The 19,498-nt window shown below is 31.7% G+C and overlaps 1 protein-coding gene across 1 annotated transcript in view; it reads right to left on the bottom strand.

Annotated features, from left to right (window-relative positions):
• The window catches only part of LOC128998601 (uncharacterized), a 163,078-nt gene extending 147,841 nt beyond the window's left edge, over window positions 1–15,237 (bottom strand). The window contains exon 1 of the mRNA XM_054424811.1: window positions 15,167–15,237. The gene's annotated coding sequence lies outside the window, so the exon portion shown is untranslated. The remainder of the gene's footprint in view (window positions 1–15,166) is intronic.
• Between the last annotated feature and the right edge of the window lie 4,261 nt (window positions 15,238–19,498).

The raw sequence follows: 19,498 nt of genomic DNA, 5'->3' as shown, positions 1-19,498 counted from the left end.
TCAAAGCAACTAGACAACATTGGGTAGACACTACAGTTAAACACATCATCTACTCTGTTGTTATAAAAAAGTAGACTCATGAGGTAGTTCAATTGTTGATCAAAGTAACTAGACAACTTTGGGTAGACACTACAATTAAACACATCATTTACTGTGTTGTTATAAACAATAGACTCAAAAGGTAGTTCAATTAATTATCAAAGCAATTAGACGACATTGAGCAGAAACCACAGCTAAACACATCATTTACTGTGTTGTTGAACAGTAGACTCAGAGTAGTTCAATTGTTGATCAAAGCAACTAGACAACATCGGTTAGACACTACAGTCAAACACATCATTTACTGTGTTGTGTTAATCAGTTGATCCACAGTAGAATCAGAGGTAGTTCAATTGATGATCAAAGCAACTACACTACATTGGGTAGACACTACAGTTAAACACATCATTTACTGTGTTGTGTTAGTCAGTAGCACAGTAGACTCAGAGGTAGTTCAATTGATGGTCAAAGCAACTAGACGACATTAGGTAGACATTACAGTCAAACACATAATTTACTGTGTTGGGTTAGTCAGTTGACCTACAGTATAATCAGAGGTAGTTCAATTGATCAAAGCAACTAGACAACATTAGGTAGACACTACAGTTAAACACATCATTTACTGTGTTGTTATAAAATGTATACTCAGAGGTAGTTCAATTGATGATCAAAGCAACTAGACAACATTGGGTAGACATTACAGTTAAACACATCATATACTGTGTTGTCTGTTGATCAGTGAACCAACAGTGGACTCAGATGTAGTTCAATTGATGATTAAAGCAACTAGACAATATTGGGTAGACACATCATTTACTGAGTTGTATTAGTCAGTAGACCCACAGTAGACTCAGAGGTAGTTCAATTTTGATGTCAAAGCAATTGGCTTAATGTATACGATCCTTGGTATAGAGAAGGCCTTGGATGTTGCCTTAAATTTATAAGAACCCAATTCAATTTTACATGTCAAGTTTCCATTCTTCATACAAGTTTTCTTTTATTTATACTGAGCATTTTTTACTATGAATTTGAGTTTGATTTCCATTCTCACATCTTATACATAGATATAAGCAGTTAATTAGATAAATAGTAATCAACAAAAGATAAAGTAATATCGATGCCAAAAACAATATACTACTTTTGGCTATTTCTAGGAATTTTCTAAGCATTTAATGGGGTTTCCAGATTCTACCATTAATTTTATTCTGTATTGCATATTACATTATTTCAGGAACCAATTTTTTTAGAATTGCACAATGTATGATTCTGTAAGAGCCTAATGCATGGGCATATTAGTGAGCAATATCCAAATCACATACAATGGCTATATGATTACCTGTAAGGAGATTACACAAGCCCTGTATATAATGGACATTCCCTCCCCCGAGTCCAATTTGGTTATGTTTATGACAATATTGTACTAAATCACGAATATTACCTACATATTATAATGCCGTACATCATCCGATTCAGCTACATTTTTAAGATTGGTTATATAACATCATGTGTAACCGGTTTAACTGAACACAGCTGGAGAATTAGGTGCAATCATATGTAGATTTAAAATTCAACACATACAGCACACAAGAGAAAAAAAACCTTTTTTTCTGAGCAATGTATATAGTGTGTTGCTGATGTATAATTCAAAGTATTTTCACTTTCAAAGTATTTTTCATTTGTATACGTGCAATATGTTGATGACGTAGAATAATGCATGTTTACAATTTTGGCTTTACAAAAAAAATCCTGAAGGCTCAGGTAAAATTTGACAAAAAAAATCAGCTTTTGTTTGGTAAATTGTGACCCATTGGTGAAGAGCTTAAAAATATATGGTAAGTAAAAAACAAATCTCAACAATAATTTTTGACTATGAGTTATGCTTGTAAACAGAAGGTCAGCGTTAGATAAATGAAACCAGGCTTTGAAATGGTGCCCTTCAAAAACGTAGAAAATGCAACCGATAAAGGTACAGTTAAAAATAACTGTCTTAGACATGTACCATGGGAGATTCCTTTCCGTGAAAGTTATTCGAATTCAAAATTATATCAATCCCAGGCTCATCTTAATCAACCAAATCTTAAGGAATTTGAAACCACTACGCATTTTCCTTTTAATCTGCTGCAAAAAGTACTGTTTTGAATATTTGTATTACGGTGGCCTAGTTTATTCTTCTTGACCTAGACCCAAAAATAATGCTTGTTTCGAGGAATCAGGAAACCAACTATTTTGGTTGAGGGAATAGAGCATTTTAGATATAAAGTAGTATATAAAATATATTTTAAACTCAGAAAATAATACCACCGCTTTTATCTCCACAAATTTTCATTTTACAGAATCGAATGATTTCCTCCGAATAATTTACGTCTCTTACGAAAACAGCAATTTTTGTCGAAAAATATCATCACGAATCACGCACGTTAAATAGGACATATTGTTGTACATTTGCTCACAGAAAAGTTATGGCTTTCATAAACAGGGGAAAACAAACAAGGATAGCAACGGTGTAGAGTTGTGCTGTTATGGCTGTGAATTTAATTAGACGAAGCTCCTGTTCTAATTAGTGTGGAGGAGTCACAACTTTTCATGAGACCAATTATCCAGTATAACACGTTGTTGAGGCTAGATGATGTAAGACATTGTTCCTACTACAGTATAACTATGGCGACCTAGGATAGGTTTACATGTTGGGTGTTGAGACAATAGTTTATTTGAAAACCACCTGAATTGATAAATACTTCTGCTGCAGAAAACCTGCATAATGAGTTAATTTTCCGTTTACCTAATTCTATTATCGATAGAGTATTCAATTAATATAGTCAGATTTATTTTTTAATTAACTACAATAATTGTAATGAGTACTTATATTGCTAATACAGAAAATGTGGTAAAGTGTGTTTTTTAAATGTTATTGGCTTAGAATTAAATAAATACATTTGCTAAATTTTACCGAAATATATTCATAAACAAGCTAACTAAAGTTTATTAATTCCCCAAAAGAATAACGTGAGGATTTTAAATTTACAGTTTTTTTTATTTTTTCCCGTAAATATTAGACATACAACAGCGCTTCAACAAATCAATTATTTGTTTTTGAGCTCCCAAAAATGGCTTGGGAATAAATTGCAGATTTATGTTTTGAGGATAAAAAACTAGAAAACCCAATTTTTACTACATAAAATCCCCCGTAAACCCCGTTTATATAGTTCAACCATGCTGGTTCGTTAAGTCGTTCGAATAAATGTATGTTTACACATTTGTACAAAATTTAATCAAATTCGAAAGAATTTTACTCCAGTTATTGTGCTAAAGGACACATATAATATGGATTTGAACTGCTAGTGTTTTTGACCTCTGGGGACATTAAAACGAAAAGTAAATCGGCCCCAGGCCTGGGTCTTACCATGAGACATACAGCAACAGCTTATCATAATATAGGAAATTTACTAAAACCTTCAGCACAGTTCGTAATTCTTCCAAAAACAAAGCCAACCAATATTATCGACAATGATATATTAAAGCAATTCGAATGTAGCTTTGCTCATTGAAGATTGACCATTGGTCAATCTACCAAATTAAGCAATCATTGACTATATCAACTCAAATCTGAAACTCCACATCACAGCTACATAGCAGTTTGTCCCTGATACATAATTTAAACCTTGTGTAGTTACATCACATAGTTTCAATGTATCGCATGTATTTTCTTAATGGAATAAATACTTTGATTCCGACTTTGGCCAAATATGAATATTGTCGTACGTAATTAATATATTTTTGTGAATATGTAATCCTGTATATTTCTACGGGACGGTTAACACAGATCAAAATGAAACTGTGAAAAACAACTGTTGAGTGAAAATTTGATAACAGGTTTACACCCGCTCGGTAAACAGTTTTAACTCCTGTCACAACCAATGTTTCGATGATTGGAACCCCAACTTGCTACGACATGATCACGGACTAGTGGACCTGAGTCACCCTCGAGACCAATTTGCCAATTGATCTACCTTAGTGGGGGGCCACCGTACCCCGTCCTTTGCCCCCCTCCCCCCTTCCTTCCGGTGAGATGAATCTTCTCATCATAGGTTGAACATGTATTAGATATTAGAATACACATATTTCGTTTACTGGTTGAAAACCATTCCTTGTAAAGGAAATAGTATTTTATGTCGTCAAAAAACCATTAGATTTTTATACTAAGGATAGTATATATTTAGGTTTTATATTATAAAACCTTAAATAAATTAATTGGTAAGACATTTTTATGTAAAAAGTTATTCCAATGAAATTCTTTTACATTTTGTGTGTGTGTGTTTATGAATTACTTTAATGGAGTTTTTCATTGGCTTATCATACAATAAAATTTGAAAGAGAAGCATTTACGAATTGAAAAATCCTTACTTTACAATTTAGAGACATTTAACTTACGATACACATGATAAACTTTTGGTGTGCTACTCTCATGGACCGACCAAACTATTTCTGCAGATCTAAATAATTTCCTGATTGGGTTTTTACAAAAAATATTACCTTATACATGCCGGATTAATTTCTTATTGAAACAAAATATTAAAGATTACTTTAATTTGCTGCTAGAGGCGAAAGAACATACGTTTATTAAAGCTTATGATATAGTATTAAATAAATCAATTTTCTTAATTTGACCAAAATACATCCATAAACTAGTAAACTAAAACAGTTTTTTGTTTCTCTACAAAAATAACAAATCAATTTTAAACGTACACAGGTTTTGGAATTTTTTACATAGCCTGTAATTGTACAAAAACGCTCCAATATAAGGTTTTATGGTCTACACGGTGGTTGTCATGAAAATTAAGCCTTTTAATGTTTAAGAGGTAAAATTAACAACAATTAATTAATTGATGAAAAAATAAACCCCCAAACAGTCCGGTCCCATAACTCATTCTTGCTGGTTCACGAACTCAATCATAAAAACCAACAGAGCAGTTATTTACCAAATAAAATAACCTTAATAGATCTATATTATATTTTGAGAAGTTATTTTTCTTTGAATTTACGGAACAAAATTATAAACAGCATTTTAGTCCGAATATATAGTACGGCTCTAGGTAGGCATTATGCATACTGCCTCTATATTGCCTGGTGTAGAATTGCAGGCGTTTTCTACACTTCACTCTCCGAGTTGTTTTTTCCGTGAGATTTCATCCAATTCTCCTATATTATTTAAATAATACGGGTTGTGGGAATGTTTATTTGTAGTATGCGTATACTTATGTTTCTAAAAGACAAAGTCTTGAGTTAAAATATGGGGATTTTTTCCCTAAGAACGCTAGGCATGAGCCTGGGATTGTTTTTCACATTACTTCAGGCTGGACCTAGGGGTTGCGGCATTATCACTTAGATTAAATCCATTGGTGACTTGGTGGGATTTGAACCCGGGACCTCAGGGACTGAAGTCCCGCGCTCTAACCACTACACCTGCTCGCTCCCCTATAATATAATATGGGGATAGAGGGTAGGAAATCACGATTATGATATGAGGTAATCTCTAATAGGGATATATGGAATTTGTGATTTTTTATCTACCATTCAGAAATATTATTTGCATCCCCTCCCCTACTAATGACGAACTTGCTAAAAAAAGTAAGTGAGTCTTGAGAATCCCAATATAGAGCTAATACCGATTTTTAATACTATTTTAGCATGTATACCAGAGAAAACTAATTTCGTGTTTAATTTATACATTTACTTATATTTATACGTATTTATATTGTAAAACTTAAAATGAATAGTGTTAAGACCTCTAAGTAAATCAAAATAAAAAAGTAAATCGGCACGGAATCAATGTGTAACCGTGTCACCTACGGTAGTAGAACCTCGATAACAAGTCACCCTTGATAACAAGGGTCATTTTAAAATCCCCTTGAAATTATTTTACCCCTAATCACATGTTATTGCAAACCTCAATAAGAAGTCAACCTTGATAACAAGTCTTATTTTATAATCCCTATGAGAGTCTTGTTATCAAGGTTCTACTGCAGATACTTCCCTATGGGTTAAATCCGCTAAACAAGTATATTTATTGTACTAGCAATCTATGACAATACCAGTTTAATCACAGATTTCGTAGATTATAAGATCTAATATGTAAAATATGTGATCTAAGCGATAGTGTATGTGATATTGTCTATGTGATGTAGGGCATATCGATATTGTATTTGACATTCGGTCAATCCGTGCAATCATGTGGTCGATTGAATCCGTTACTGGCAACACTAGTCAAAACTACACATCACTGTAACATACTGATTTGAGGTGAACTAAAATTTCAAATGTTTGATGAGTTTTAAGTTAACTTGTATAAAAACATACATACAACGTAGCGTATCGCATGTTTTAAATCAAAACCGTGCATTGAAATTAAGTATGACATAAAAGTAGCGTATTTTGGCGTAGCGTAGCGTAGCGCAGCGCAGCGTACGACCGAGGAACAAACTTTTTTTTCTCAGAGCGTATTGGAGCGCATTTGCCTGCAGACACGTTTAAAGTGTCTCTACTTCTACTAGTCTACTAGTCTCTTTTCTGTCCCAATTGGTCTTCTCCAATTAGTTGTCAGATTCTCCTAATCATCTTCACCAAACTAAATATGTAATCGAACGTTGTAGTCGACATTCTCGTATAATCCATAAACTGAGACTCGAGTTTCCTAAGGATTGGAAATAAGTGGTGATGTTCACCATGTTTGTCCCAGCCTTTACACACTTCATGCACCCCGACACTTCTCCTACTGATCAAAAACTGCCACCTTAGATATTTTCGACAAAACTTATACGAGCCGTCTTCGACAGAGCCATCCTCTATACTGATCTTCCTTATTTAAGACCGTCTACAACCTATGCGCTACGCTACGCTCTCTGTGTGTATTGGACTACGCTGCGCTGCGCTACGCTGTCTGTATGTTTCTACACTAAAGTGGATCGTATGATTTTTCCACAGCTCTTGAAATGTTACTCCACCCCCATATACACTGTGTATGGAGTAATTATTGTTTTCGTCAAAAAGTAGTTGGTTATGTGGACACTAATCCATGGTATCTCAAGACATTTTTATATTTTGGAAATTTTGATTTTTAATGGCGATTTTCCCATAAAACCCATAAAATAACGGAAAATTTGACTTTCAAAAATACTGTAAGACCAAATGATTTGATTTAAAATTCAGTACGTCATGATTCTTTTAACACAATGGTAAAGTCCCATATTATATATAAATTACGGTTCAAAAGCTATTGCAATTCATACGACCCATAACATATCATAGTTACTCCCACTGCTAACATAGTTACCCATTATAAGTGTTGGTTACAAGCTAATTTGAGAAAGTATGGGTCAGTTTGTTGATACCATTATTTTATTTCCTGGAGAGAGATTACGAGATCTATTCACATAAGGTTTGAATGAAGAATTTGTTCATGTAATACGAACTCGTTTTTGGTGATTCATTGGCAAACGAAAATAAATCCGGAATAGAATATTTGTGTAAATAAAAGCCACAAGATTGGATGTAAACATGTAAGTCAAACCTGTGCAAACCTGTCGATCAATCTATACCTTTCTCTGTCCCCCTCCTTCTCCCTCCACACTGTTCTTGTCTAGAAAGAGAAATTTTCTCATTTCTCGTAGGCTCAGTATAGTCCCTACCTCCCTAAATAGCTGATACACTTATAAAAAAATGAAGCTGTTTATGTATATATTTACTTCTATGAATTTCAAACAGAAAAACTAACTATTAATTCATAGAATTCTAGTATCTTGAAAGTTAAGCGACGTTATAGTTTTCAGTAGTTTTATATAATTTAAAATTTGTTCATATGATTTAAATTTTTATGTTGGATGTATATGATACAGTGAGTTAAATATATTAATTTACCTTATGTACTAAATTTAATTCAAAGTAAAAGTTTATCACAAGTTTTATCACAAGAGTTGCAATTGGTATATTGGTCCCCTTTTTTGTGTTTGCACAATTATTTTTACAAAATTTTGAATATACAAATCAAAACATTTAACAGTTAGTACTCTTAAAAATAATTAATTATTTAATTAAACTTTCGCATACTGTCTCTTAGACCATGGTCACAGTTAAGCTATGATGAATAAAAAATACAAATTGTATACATTACCGAAATATATGATTTTTTATGAGTTATGAATTTAGTTTCGTTTTAAAAGTTGTATTATGATAAGTAAATTATTAGGATGGGTTTTTAGGTGGCTGAATACGAAACATAAAAAATTATATGTTTTGTACTTTCTTTTACCAAGTCTATTTACTGATAGACTTAATTAAGAATTGTGGTATTCATCTTTTGTTTTTGTTTGCAACTAAAAATCCTATACAAGAACTAAATTTGTAATACTGTAAAACTATATGAACTTATAACATTCAAACAATCTCACAAATAAGCAGTAGTTAGGATTTTGGAATGAATTTAAAATGATTTATTTATCAAGTAATACAGATAAAAATTATCAATTTGTATACTATGTAGAATAAAAAGTTTATTTCCAATAAACGATTCACTCATTTCTTTTAAAACGTCAATATTTGACAACAATAAACACTTCTTAGATCCTAGTTCTTATTTTTTGTTAAACGACTGTTTTTCAATAACTTATTTAAATATAGAACCATGTGTATTGTTTTAAGAATGTAATCAAGTGTTGTTTGTCGGTTTGCTTTGCGAAAAACCAAAGTTCATTTTATTGAATTCAAAAAAATCATTCATTTGGTCATTTAATTTTTAACCGTCCATGATATTACAAATTAGAGGATCACGTATATTGAAGATGATAAAAGCACTATTCAAAAACGGTATTAGTTTAAAAGAAGAAATAACGAATTATGAGAATGCTCAAGAGGTCATGCCAAGAGGGACGGAGAAAAGGGATCGAACCACAGTACTTTTTACGTGAGTGGTCAAGACACTGCCTATCCAAACTTGGAAGACTACCTATCAACCCCCCCCCCCTACCTGGGCCCGGACGTTCCAAATCTCACCCATTTATCAATCACCCCCTCCCCTTCGAAATCCCAGCAGAAAATAATCCCTTTGCATCTGTCACAATCATTTTTAAAACTTTTTTAATGCAAATTGTCCTTTTACTGATTGTTTTTTATTTCAATATAATCAATAATTAAATCACTTAAGTTTATTTTTACTTGAATATTCTTTATTTGTATAAGTCTAATTAACAATAGGGTTATTACAAGTTAACTGTAGCTATCTTTAATTTATACTTTGTGCAAAATTGATTGAATACTAAGCTGAGCATCTTTAATAAAATATAAATACATTATACTCCTACTTATATGCAATGATTTGCTAATACTGAATTGGACAGACATTGTATCAGGTATTGCAAATTTCTTTCTTTCATTTAATATAATGATCGTAAATATAACACTTCGACATTTTTTATAAATCACCATTCAATTGCACAGAAAAACAACCCACTGCTATCTTCGATACCTATTTTATTGGATTTTTAATTATTGAGCGAAGCGAGTGGATTTCTTATATTAAACTCCGCTTTTATTTTACAAATAATCCTCATGAATTGCTGAAGTTTACAGCATGAAATTTAGCACAGTCATAGTAACAAACTTTGGAAAGGTATAAATCTGAAATGGTACAAATCGGAATACAAGGGCTTGTCTCTGCATGAAATAAAAAAAAATACAATTTAACATGAGCCCTATGGGTGTATTGGTCGCCATAACATTATTTGTAAGACAACAATAAAAGGTAAATGAAAGTCGTAACATATGTTTACCAATAAATTATCTAAACGCATTACAAATACAGAACAAAAAAAGAACAATTATAATTAATTAATTAACAAATATAACGTATTAATACGTTGAGCGTAGTTTACCAGAAATTGAATAACTCATTAGGGTGATTGGCTTTAGATACTCCAAATAGGTATTTTTACCAATATACCATTGACTTTGGATTATGCTAGTAGACATTCCATTTACGTAAACCAGACGTACTATTGACTTTGGATACTACAAGCAGACATCCCATTAATGTACGTAAAACAGATGTTGCATTGGCTTTGGTAAAGTTTTGGTTTAGCTTGTTTCGCTCAAATTGCAAGCAGACAACTGCATTGTACACGTTAAATTTTGTTGTACGATCAATTAACAAGAAAATTTTAATTACCAATAGTGGTTAGAAAAAGAAGCCATACGACATTTATTTCTACCTTATGTATTGCTGGATCAGCGTTCAACATAGAAAGTAAAAACACTACAAAATCGTTTAATCCGGATATTACATTTGACTCTAAATTAATGCCATAATCGGCTTCACGAGCCGAAATAATCGGACTAAAAAGTACATTAAATCACCACTGGTTACATCGATTGAATAATCCCTTTAAATATATTAAATTTATCTGATTTCAGTTTTGAAAAGCTAGAATATAAGTTTATAAATATATTATTGTATGTAGTTTTTGATGAATTTTGAAGCATTAATATTATGTAATATTTATTTATAATATTTATTCCCTATTATAATAAATTTTTACTACTTAGTTTTACAGTTTTGCTAATAAATATATGAAACTACACTAGAACGACAGCTGTGATTTTCATTGGATGAGTAACAGACAATTTTACTTTATAATTAGGTTACTTAAACTCCTTGGGTTGTATATAAACTTTAACAGTTATAAAAGTAGATTATTTCAGTATACGTATAAAAATCCGCAAATAGGATACTTAGCATTCTTTTGTCCTGAAGTCTTTATTAAAGTGAAAAGTTAATATTCGTATACATTTTATTAAATGGATATGTTTTTTAATTAAATATCGACTCGCATGGGGGAGCGAACTGGTCTAGTGGTTAGAGCGCGGGACTCCGGTTCCTGGGGTCCCAGGTTCAAATCCCGCCAAATCACCAGTGATTTTATCTAAGTGATAATGCCGTAACCCCTAGGTCTGAGGTAATGTGAAAAACAATTCCGGGGTCATGTCTAGCATCCTAGGACAAAAAAGTCTCGTATATTAACATAACCACCTAAACGTCCAGTCAAAAATGCCATTATGATTTTTAATTAAAAGGAATTTTGAAACATTTTAAGGTTTTGTATTAATATATTAAATCTTTCAATGTCTAAATACTGTCAACCTTTAAAAAATATGTTGATTGATCAAAATTTTGAAATTATTTAGCTTGATAAATTTGAGAAAATTATTATCCAATCATAAAACTTATTGCATCTTGAATGGGTTGAAATAGCAAGTTCAGAGAACATACCACATTTGTTTGGATCTCTAAAGACTGAAATATTGCACCATATGTTTTACACATGACACTAAAACACGCGGGAAGAGTATATCAAGGCATTATTCATGCCACAACGTTTTACAAAATAAACCAGTTACGACCGTCACACCCTGTACATGTGCTTTTGCACTTTACTAACCATTTTATGTCACGTTAGTATGACAAGAAATATTTTAGCCATTATTGTTAATTTTATTGTTTAAAATTGAGATTTAAATAAATCAGTTAGTATACTATGTGCTATTACTAAATTGCAAAAAAATAATGAGTAAGGAAATCGTATTTGCTGAAAACATGTTGAAGAGTCGTCAGTATGTTAGGGACAGTAAGCTTCATTGACCGTGTGTCCAATTTCTTGCTTTAATTAAATTAACTGTGTTCTCACAGAGAAACGTATATTGTAAAACAAAACAAATATTGTTCCTAACAAAAAGCTTATACAATGAACCCTACCGTTGCAAAAAGTTAAATTTTGTTATATATTTTACCTACGACCGTTTTTAAAGTAGACATTTCAGTTCAGTTCTTAGAATTGAAAAGTTTCACTCAACAGCTGTTTACTTTCATATCAGCATAGTTTCATTTCATATCAGCATAGTTTTTCTCATATCAACGCGGGTAACGGACCAATGAGGTTCAAGGATTGAGAGAAAAGAAGTAAAATTGTAATGCTTCGAACGTCAACTAATCAGCTGATCAGCTGATCAGTTGACAATTTGAATTGTTGATCCGACTTGTTCCTGTTCATACTCGCGTATTCTTAACCTAAGTTTGTGGAAGTTAAAGGAAGGTAGATTAAACTGATTTAATAATATCAGTTAGTGAAAGTGAAGTTGACGAGATGGAAATGAGAGCACAAACTGTTTGTGCTAATCTTTTGCCACCAAAATTGAAACAAAAGTATAAAATGACATACCAGAAATTCATTAAATGGACGAATCAAAATAAGGTTAAATTGATAAATGAAAATGCAAATCTGGTTTATTTTGAAAACCTCTTAACCAATTTTTCACCCAACTCGTTGTGGACCACATATTTGATGCTGAGATCTAACTGTAAATTAACTGTTTCACTTAATTCTTCAGTTTACCAAACAAAATAGGAAATATTTCCCTAATTGTATCAAACGTAAGTCATCATTTATTTTTAAGCAATCATTTTTTTCATTTTTCAAGCATTCATTTATTTTTTAAGCCAAAATGTGATAGTACAAATATTGGTTTAATCTCAACCAATAAATAAGGTTATAGATTTGTATAAGGTGTTGATAAGGTTATAGAAACTAGTAATGATATTATGAAAATGGTTTTAAAGCGCCTAATATTCATAACGGGTGGAATGAAGTTAGTATTAAAAAGTTATGTGTTAAAATACCAAGTATTAGATTAGTGTGAACCCTACGGGAAAGTTTAGTTTTCTAACAAATCACAAATTCAAACTTACATTGCAGAATAAAAGATTATAGAGATCTTTTATCTAAATGATTTTGTACTATTATTATTGAAGATTTAATGAGTATACTGAAAATGATAATGAATTTGAAATAAACACAATGTTTAGTGTACTAATTGCCATTTTATTTAAGGAAATACAAATATTTAAAATAAAAATTATTTTGTCTGTTATTATTTACCTGTGAGAGTATGGAAACCTAAATTGGTGCCATTTTGTCACTAATACTGAGTAGTTTAACACAAATAAATTTCTTAAACAATAACTTCGTTCCACCCTGTATATGGGACCAATTATTTAAATTCATCATCATTTGTCATTGTTATTTTTTATATGGTTAAGTTTATGATATGATCATATTGTATGCATCTTTTGTATAAATGATTGCTTTTTACGTTTACCGCATACAAAAATAAATGTGCCAATATAAAAAAAATGGTTGTGCAAATGGCTTATTCCGTCAAGAAAAGCTTCAGTGAATAAAATGGTTCATACAGTTTTGATTACTCAAAGCTTATATAGAATTATATAAACAGTGTTATTTAATGCAGCCAAACTCGTAGTACGTAACCCAGATTTGTTTCTACAAGTCAAATTAGTCATTTACATTATTTTGTATTTCTATGTTGGTTAAGTGTAATAGGCTATTGTCTTTAGAATCAATTAAAATAATACTCTTACCACACCAAACCTGCAGTTTTAGTTAATTTTAATTAGTATGATTAGATATTTCCTTATATGTCCATAAACTAGTTAGATTTATACCCTACTTAAATCACATTAATTTCGAGATAACTGTTCAGGTTTGCTGCTACAGGGACAACGTGTTTTTTATATAAATTTTTTATGGTATAGTATGAAATAAATAAATTACCAAGCTTATTCAAAATATATCCATAAACATGCAAACTACATCAGTTAACTTTCATAAGAATTATATGAGAATTTATTTAAATGTATTCTATTTAAAACTTTCTCCATAACCTTCCTACAACAAACTTTTCGTATCCCATAAAATCTCGTTCCCATCGTGCAGTTTGCGAACCCAACCATGTCAAACCTACACTACACATTAATGCTAAATTTAATTAAAATTCATATTCAGACCAAACGCTTGGATTCTCGTGTTCACGGACACATACGTATATAAACAATTTAACGAATAGCGTTTTTGGCTTCTGGGGTCATAGAAAATAAAATAAGTCGGTCCCGGGTCTATGTATTTCCTTGCCACTAACGGTAATAGCTAATTCCCTTTGGGGAAATTCACTAAAAGTAATTTGAGTAACCAAATCATCCTTAACCCTGTACTATCCCATATAACTACCCAACCTCTACCTCAGTCTATTCATATCTACCTAGCACACTTGCAGCCAATTGTAAATTAAATTAAACTATTTAGAGTTAAACATAATTTGGTGCACCAATTTAGTAGCGAATTCCCACAATGATCTATGAAAAGACTGCCGCATTTAAAAATTAGTTTTGTTAAAAATGTTTAGTTGCAAACCGAATTCAAATTCCAAAGAGGAATTCGTATACAGAATTATTTTCTACAAAGGTTTTTAACTGGGCTCAGGCTTTATTGCCAGTCAAAAACACCTCTTAAGAAACAAATAAAACATATTTCTACAGACTAAATAAAAACTACTCTAAACTAAAGCATGAGATACGTAAACAACTATAGTAAATGCAGGATTGAATGAACACAGAAATACATTTAACGTACAAAAAACAACAACTGTACACACACATTTATAAATGAAGAACGATGTATACGTGCATGGGCTGGAAAGAAAACATTAAACATATTCAAGGTTAATAGTCTCAATAAATGTTGAAATTCATTACTACCTGTTTAGTTTCATGAATAGACATAAAAAAAACAAAGAGTCTTTAAATTCAATATTTAAGTAGGGTAGAATTTGTATAGGTTTATTGTTTGGGTACAACTAACGTATGTCAGCATTAATATTTTAAACTATTATTTTCTTATCTCATTTTGGAATTTGGAACACATAACCTTAAAAATATTCAATATTTGTTTGACTTCACGCATAAACATTTATTTTCAACGTTAAAACTTTCTAAAATGCGTCGTACTTCGGAATAATATCTAAAAACAGATTTAAATAATCCCATAAAAAGTATCAACCAATTTGGTTGTATAATAAGTTAATTTATTCCGCCAAGTCATTATTGTATCAACATCAGCACGACAGGTTATGTTTCTTTGTTAAAATATCACAGCTGTAGTTGAATAACAAAACAATAATTTTGTAACCATATGATTTCGAGTACACAATGAAAGATAGTAAGATTCTTACTCACCTACACCCCAGTACAAGCTTTGCTAGTAACCCGGCCGAACTGACAAACACTACTCCCGTCTGAGGGCAAGTGCCAACTGAAACTCAAAATGCGACTGCCGCCGTGCTGAATGTACGAACAAGCGCAGGAACAACCAGCTACTAGCCGAGTCAAAAACATCACTGTACACACCGTTCTGAAAACATTCGCCGCGGGCTGTTATGAAAACATTGATTTCGAGCAAGGTACGACTTGGCCCCAGGTGCACTACTAGCCTGGGAGAAAACATTCGAGTTAAGTTCATTTGTTCCCATGTTTATTGTTGTTTTATCTTCGTGACAATTCCTAAACGATGATTTTTTTTGTGGTTTTGTTGAGATTGTGTAATTAAAAAGCTTTAATTGTAAAGTATTTGTATGAATGTATTTAGGTTTATTTGACCAAATTAGTGTTTCGAAGAGTATCAAATACGAATAATAGAAATCAATTTGAAATTGAATTGGTTACAAAAACATTGTATTTGTTCAACCCAAATTGTTTTTAAAATGTTATCTTTGAAAAATCATCAAACGTGATTTACTTTGAAGTATAAATTTATTTGGTTAAACAAGTATTGTGATTAAATGAAATGTCTTTATTTGCCTTTAACATGAATAACATGCATGCAAATCGTCAATGTATAAGTCCCTTATCATACAAAATTTGCCAAGCAAAAATACAGATTTGAGTACAAAACCATGCGTTCTACTCTACAAACTTCTTATCCAAGCAAAACATCTACTCACATAATAGGCATACCTTTACTTAATCTTAATTCTCAAAGTTTCAAAACAGCCAAATTTTCAGAATATTTTTGATTTGTTTACCTTCCAGTTCCTTTATTGATATGAACAATTTATTGAAAAATATTGCTCCCTTGACATAAGGGATATTTTCTGTTTTTTGGGCATTTCACCTTACTCTGAAAAAATCATTACCCTTTCTAGTGTCATGGTCATGTACTTTTTCTACAAAACATTACCAGACAACTACTAAATTCAAGCAAACATATAACCTGGTATACATACATAGCGTACAAAGTCATAATACTATGTGAAACAAAAATACCTTTAATTGAGTCCTTTGGCTAACGTTTGCAACTAAACGTAGAAGTCTATTCTGTAACACAAAAGTTCTTTTGGTATATGTATGGAAAGAACCTCCCCACAACACAAGTCCATAAGCTAAATATGGATATACCACTCCAAAATAAACAGCCCTTGGCACTGTCCAAGTAGTCTGACAGCCTTCTAACAGAGAAATTCCACTCAAAACCTTAGCACCAACATGATCAATGTGTTTATTCCATGTAAAATGCTTGTCAAAAAATATACCAAGAAATTTACAAAAATCTTACCACCCAGAGTCATATCTTCACATGCAATGCTAAGAGCTGAAACATTGTGACCAATTGAGAAATTAACAAGATCAGTCTTACGTAAGTTTACCTTTAGTTCTATTTCTAAAAAATAAGCATTGGCAGCTTCAGCAAAATTTGTTAATATAGCTTTGAGATTCTCCATATTGTTTGCCCAGCACAGCCCCAGAAGTATCATCTGCATACATACATGCAACAACTTGATCTATATCAATAAAACTATTTACATAGACTATATAAAAAAAATTATAATTTGATAAAAATGAAAAAGTGATAATTCAGCTAGGATATCGTGTTAAAAATATTTATTGAAAAGAGTAGTGGTACTAAGATGTGTGTTAAGTATTAAAAATATAGTTCTTTGAGAGTTTAAACAGTTAATGACCAATTCATCATTGAGCGTTGTTAATATGGTAAGAGCATAAAAATAATAATGATTGAAAAGTTAAACATACCGTTTCCTTTATAAGTGATTCATGGAAATATATATTTATTAAGACTGTTGATTATATTTGTATTATCACAAGAAATTCGCTTAAACATTTTCATTTTGTTAAGGAGCAATAGTTAAAAAACATATTTTGGTGCATTACTCAGCTAAACTAACGTAATATTATTATTTTCGCATTATTTAGTGTGATTATACATCTATAGTACAAATATATTGCTTTAGAAGATATTCACTTATACAGAGTCTCTTAACTAGAACACACTGTATTTTAAAAACAGATCGTTTTGGCATTTTAGAAAGTTAATGGTTAATTTATTGGGTAATGTGAAATGAGGATGGTGAATATGGTTCGAACGTAAAAATAATAATGAAGGAGTAAGTAAATAGTTTAATAATTTCAAAATGGCAAAGTATCAACACCCACAAAGGCAGGTACGCATATCATGTTCGTTGGACAATACCCTACTGTAAGTGACAGTTATAATTATATTTTATATTCAGATCCAGTATATTGTATTGACACCTTTCAACAGTCAAATATTTCATACTTGAAACTTTTACACCCCCAAAGGGTATGTTATGTTTAATTTCCCGTTCAATCGTGGATTCTCTATAGTTGAAAATTACTCACAGTCCTTATTGTTGAAATTTAAACATGCAGGAAAACGTACACAGTTACTAATGTAAAATTTCCAATTAATAGTACATCTGTAATTGTTATCTACAAAATTTGTCTGAATATGGAGGTTGGATGAGTTAGTGGTTAGTTTCTCGGACCTCGGAAATGCGAGATAACCAGTTCGATCCTAGTAATATCCTCTGGAAATGGATGGGTTCATATAATTTTACCTAAAAAGGGTATGTGATAATTTTAATTGAAATAATACTGTCGAATACACAAAACAAGAGATTAATTTGGATTGTAATATTTTTGGTTATGTATCCCTCTCCAGAAGTGAAAACAGTAATGTTTTTCGGGCTGTGGAAATCGTATGAATTACAATGTTCCAAACACAAAAAAATCATACGATAATACAATTTTGGAATTATAACAATTACGAAATAATTAAAATAAACTATCCTTTAAGAAAATGAAGAAGACGGGGTAGACAGCCTATTGCAATATACAAATAATTCCACAAAGTTTCGAAACACGAATCTCGAGTCCCTATGAATATTCTCTTCATATTTGCATATCCTTTTATCTTGGGAATGTTTTACTTTGTATATTTGAATTTCCTTCACCAGCCAATGGCAAACTTACTACCCAAAGCTTTTAAGTGACAATTATACTTAGCACTTTAAGTAGGTTACCAAATGGATTTGATAATATTCCGTATAAAAAAGCCTCGGTGAAAATACATTTTCAGACAGTACAATTTTCAGTTCATACATTGAATTTTTTACACAATAAAATAAAAAAAATAAGAATTAAATCTACTGTCTAGTAAAAGTATCGTCGACGCAACGAGAACCTGGTTAGCTACGAGTAGATCGTAAAATTGATCTATTGAGTACAAATACAATAGAAACATGTCATGAAAATGTATCCTGAACAAGCGATAAAAAGCTTTAGCAATCAATTTATTTTCTTGTGGAGAGTATGAGACACAATCCATTGTGTTAAGCGCTTACATTTCTTTGAAACCGACGGATGTAAAATAAAAACGGAAGAACCTGATTTGCTTCTTTCTCACAGTAAACTAAAACCAAGCATGTGCTATTACCATTTATGCATTTCCTCCAATAGTCGAATCAGTAGGTTATACATTGGTAATTGTTGGTTTTCAGATTTGACCCAAACATCATACAATTCTAGATGTCCGTAAAAGTTAAAAAGGTCCCAGACGTATGCTACGTTTTTGCAACAATTATACTAATCGGAGTCAAGACTGATCACCTTGACATAATTTCTTGGTAGGGATGCGCGCTCCAGACCAGCCGATACCAATTGTTCAGCATGGCTGTGCTGCATTTTGCCTTGCCAGATTGAAGGCACTAAGGAAATTCCAAGTTAGTGGTCAGCATGGCCTACTAGGTCACGTGATGGCTGAGCCTGCTGCAACCGGCATTGAGTCCAACGGTCTAAAGGAGCCTCTACTTGACCCTCACTCAGCCCTGGGATATAATTAAAGAAAGCCTGAATTTCTACCTGAAAACCCTCGTCTCACACTTTGAGGATTTTTGCAACTTTTGCGAAGAGGTGAGGCAGATTAAAAATTTGTATTTCTAATTTGTCCAAAATAGTAACATTTTGAGTAAATTTCTGATTAAAATAAAAATATTTTCTGAAAACGAATTATTTGTAGAACATGATTTATTCATGCGTGGACCAATGTGAACACTTTTATGCATTTAATTAATGTAATATTTTTATAGTTCTAAGAACAAAGAGAATTATACATTATATGTATTTTGCTCAAACAGATGATATCAATTTAAAATATATGTTCCAATGTTAATAGTTACAGCATTTTATGATTTT

Source organism: Macrosteles quadrilineatus, unplaced genomic scaffold, assembly GCF_028750875.1.
Source record: "Macrosteles quadrilineatus isolate MER2022 unplaced genomic scaffold, UCM_ALF_1.0 Scaffold_7__1_contigs__length_78375512, whole genome shotgun sequence".
In the NCBI taxonomy this organism is placed as follows: domain Eukaryota; kingdom Metazoa; phylum Arthropoda; class Insecta; order Hemiptera; family Cicadellidae; genus Macrosteles; species Macrosteles quadrilineatus.
This window is presented reverse-complemented; position numbering and strand designations above follow the sequence as displayed.